We start from the raw sequence: 4,758 nt of genomic DNA on the forward strand, positions 1-4,758 counted from the left end.
AGACAAGTAGACCGACTCCTGCCTGCATCTACTACTATTACTCCACTCATCGACCGCTATCCAGCATGCATCTAGAGTATTAAGTTAAAACAGAGTAACACCTTAAGCAAGATGACATGATGTAGAGGGATAGACTCATGCAATATGAAGAAAACCCCATCTTGTTATCCTCGATGGCAATAATACAATACGTGTCTTGCTGCCCTTACTGTCACCGGGAAAGGACACCGCAAGATTGAACCCAAAACTAAGCACTTCTCCCATTGCAAGAAAGATCAATCTAGTAGGCCAAACCAAACTGATAATTCGAAGAGACTTGCAAAGATAACCAATCACACATAAAAGAATTCAGAGAAGATTCAAATATTATTCATAGATAGACTTGATCATAAACCCACAATTCATCGGTCTCAACAAACACGCCGCAAAAAGAAGATTACATCGAATAGATCTCCACAAGAGAGGGGGAGAACATTGTATTGAGATCCAAAAAGAGAGAAGAAGCCATCTAGCTACTAACTATGGACCCGTAGGTCTGAAGTAAACTACTCACACTTCATCGGAGAGGCTATGGTGTTGATGTAGAAGCCCTCCATGCTCGATGCCCCCTCCGGCGGAGCTCCGGAACAGGCCCCAAGATGGGATCTCGTGGATACAGAAAGTTACGGCGGTGGAATTAGGGTTTTGGCTCCGTATCTGATCGTTTGGGGGTACGTGGGTATATATAGGAGGAAGAAGTACGTCGGTGGAGCAACAGGGGGCCCATGAGGGTGGAGGGCGCGCCTGGGAGGGCAGGTGTGCGCCCCTACCTCGTGGCCTCCTATTAGCTGGCTTGACGTAGGGTCCAAGTCTCCTGAGTTGTATTCGGTGAGAAAATCACGTTCCCGAAGGTTTCATTCCGTTTGGACTCCGTTTGATATTCCTTTTCTTCGAAACCCTAAAACAGGCAAACAATAGCAATTCTGGGCTGGGCCTCCGGTTAATAGGTTAGTCCCAAAAATAATATAAAAGTGGATACTAAAGCCCAATAATGTCCAAAACAGTAGATAATATAGCATGGAGCAATCAAAAATTATAGATACATTGGAGACGTATCAGGCCCCAGCGCAAATTGCACCAAATCCACAAAACCCTTCCTCCTTCTCTTGTCGCCTCCAACCTTTCCTGCGCCCGGACCCTCGCCATCGTCCACCCTTGCTCCCAATCCTCACCACCGGTCCTGATCCAATGCCGGAGATGTCGCCCAGCCCGACCCAGACCGCCGCGAGGGAGATGCAGTCCGCCTCATCTGTTCGCAGGGTCACTTCATACAATGTGATTTGCAAGGCGAAGAACGTTGCCCGAAAGTTATGGCGACGCCGACAGTGAGAGAGGGAGGCGACAGTGGCGTCGCAGGAAGGTTGGGACATGCTGGAGCAGCTGTCTCCTCTGCCGTGCCCGGATCCCCGCACCCCTTTCATCCGAGCGCCGATGCAGATTACGCCGTCCGACCCTGTTGGGACAGAGGATGATTCGATAGCCAACTGGGCCATTCCGTAGAGCTTTCTGCCCACGCAGATGCCGACGATCGATGTATGTGACTCGCCGCAGCTCCATCGGGCGCAGATGAGCACGGGCATCGGGAGTGTCCGGGCTGCCCTTGACATGTTCGACGAAATGACCGAATAAGAGTCTGTGCGTTTTCTTTGCTCCTGTCTGGTCAGATTTTTGCATAGACCACTAGTTTATTTCGCACATGATGATTTGCTTTGCTTTGTTTCGAACTTTGAAATTTAGACAATTCGTATCGTATGATCGACATGCATGGATTACATGAATTTAAGAATTCAAATTTGAGATATGTGAATGTGCAGTGCAACATTTGAGAGGTGTCCAGGCAGTGCCCGACAAAATTAGATGATTTGGATTTTGGCATCGGGGTTTTGGGCGACAAGGTGGATGGTTTGTACACTAGTAATTCTCATTTACCTTTAATAACACTCTTAATAGTGCCAATTCCTTAATACGCACAGTCCTATCACATAATCGGTATAACAGTGGAGGACAAGAAACTTAACTTTCGGGAAACCACATATTTTGTCCTTCCCTTTTGGGAATCGTTGACGTTTTTTTTCTTCGAAAAACTTCCAATCTATTTATTCTCAATTATAGTAATACAAAGAACACCAGAGATGATAAAATTACAACAAGATCCGTAGATCACCGAGCGACGACTACAAGCACTGGGGCAAAATGAAGACATGCCGGTGTCATCGTCCATCCCCTCCCAGAGCAGGGCAAACATTGTTGTACTAGATAACCGAAAAGTCGACGTGCTAAAAGCATTTACAGCCGGACTTGGCAAATCCAACCCCACAAACGCCCGCGGACGCGCCCGGGCGCGTCCGCGGACAATGACCAGTCACGCCTCAAAAATGCATTCCACATCCGGATACCTCAAATTAGAAATCACAAATCCATATTACTGCATGCAACACAGTGGTTTAGAGCGGAGCTTTGTCCGGTTCCGTTCCCGCTCGCCCGGCTGCGCTCGTCAGAGTGTTGGTCCGGTCGCCGGCAAGGTAGAGTAGGGCATGGGACACGAACCAGCTCACGGGACTCAAGGCGCCGCCGTCTCCCATGCCCTACTCTTTCTCGTCGGAGCTCGAAACCCGTTGGGTGCCGATGGACGTCAGATCGATGACGGATCCGTTCGGGGACGAGCCGTCGCCGTCCACCACGCTGCGATTGCGACGCCCAAACTGATGCACAATACGAGGCGCCGGAGAATGCGACTCCGCCTCGCCGACGTCCACCGCCGCGATGGATGCCGCTGCCTCCCGTGCCCGGTGCCTTGCACGGCGGGCACGCCGTGCCATGGCCTTGTCGGACGAGGCCCATGGTACATCCCGATGCTCGGCGCGCCAACGAAGGGGTTGCGCGTCCGCTAGCGCGTTCGGACGCCAGACGGACCACATGGCCTCTGGCGAGGTAGCTACGGCTGGCCTAGCGCCGGATCCAGGCGCCATTTGGGTGAACACAATGGATTCTCGACAGATGGAGTCCGAGCGCACCCGTGCATGGGCCTCCTCCGGGGCGCGGCAGAGCGCAAGCCGGACAACCATCTCCTCCTCGGGACCACGTGGGATGAGCTCGGGGTCGACGGATCTGGAGGCAAGGACTCGGGTCCGCTGCCCGCCATGCCAGAGATGAGCTTGGGTGACGGAGGGGAGTGGAGGCCTGGGGAGTGAAGTGGTTAGGGTTTGGTCAGGCGAGCGGATGTGGAGATATTTATGTGGGGTCAGGTGGGCCAGTGTGGGTCGGGTCCGACGTGGCGGGCGTGCCCACGCGCCCCATATCCGCCCCATATTTGGGTTGGATATCAGGGGTGCCGCCCAGCCCGGGCGTTTAAGGGGGCCGCCTGGGTCAAAAAATTATGACCGGACAATGACGGGGCGACCCGCCCGGACGTATGAGGCGCGTTTGAGGCGCCCAGCTGTAGATGCTCTAAGCCCCCATAGGACTAGCACATCAAAGCACCGGCCATCATCGATGAAGAAAGTCATAGATTAGAAGGATCAAACCTGTAAACACCAAACAAAGACGAACGAAGATCGGATCCAAATGAATCCACCGAAGACCAACATAGACCAAATCCCGCGAGATCCAACGGAGACGCACCTCCACATGCCCTCCAACGAAACTAGACGCATCACTGGGACGGGGAATCGCCGATGCTTGACAATCAATAAATACGAGACACATATCATTTCTTTACTTGCTCGTTATTAATTACGAAAATTCATTGGGTCCCCCAAATATCCTTTAGTTTTATATACATATGTAAAAAGTAATAATAGTCGAAGTTGCATTTGTGAGACTATGAAAGAGATTTAAAACGACCACTTTTGGAGTAGTGGAAAAGATATTATTTTAATTCGTACGAGATAACTTTTAATCGAGGGAAAATTCATAGGAGATACTAAAAACTTTGTAGCGTCTAGCATATTCCGTGTCTATCTTTTAGTTCGAGTTGTTGCCGTGGTTGCCAATATCGCGAGACTAGTGATACAGATAAGAGCATGTGTGATGTGGATATTTACAGATGTGATTGTTTTGTACTATGGCTCATTAGTTGTATTTTTGACAGTGACTTGTTAGATTTGTTGCACCACTTATTGAAAAGAAAAGAGAGCCCGCAATTATTTGAATGGTCAAACCAAAGCACCATTTGTACAGTTAGGGACAACAAAAATTGGCCTTAAATGTCTCGGCCGAAAAGGAAATAATACTAATTGTTTAGAGCATCTACAACAGGACTTTTCATATCCGTTTCAAACACGTGGATAGGCCGTCCGGTCACTGACCAGTCAAAAGTAAACGACTTAGTCGAACTTCTCAAACCACGGATAAACGTCCGGGCTAACCGACACCTCTCATATCCAGCCCAAATATAGGGTGGACATGAGACGGCCCGGGCACGCCCAGCCCTGTTCGCCTGACAGGACCGGTGCACCACCGACCCCATCGCAGTCCCACGAAACTTCGAGTCCGGACGCCTTGCTCCGAACCCTAGCTCAATCTTTGATTCCGATTCAGATCTCATCCACTCCGATGTCTAGCTCCGGCAGTGATTCCAGTTCCGACCTCGACTACGAAGAGGAGATGGCCCTCCGCATTACGCTGGAGCGGTCCAAGGTAGACACCGACGACATCTCCGGATCTGGAGCATCGTCGCAGCTCCCGCGACGGCGCAACGCGGATGCTGGAGCTGGACCC

The sequence above is a fragment of the Triticum dicoccoides genome, chromosome 1A (genome assembly GCF_002162155.2).
Source record: "Triticum dicoccoides isolate Atlit2015 ecotype Zavitan chromosome 1A, WEW_v2.0, whole genome shotgun sequence".
In the NCBI taxonomy this organism is placed as follows: Eukaryota; Viridiplantae; Streptophyta; class Magnoliopsida; order Poales; family Poaceae; genus Triticum; species Triticum dicoccoides.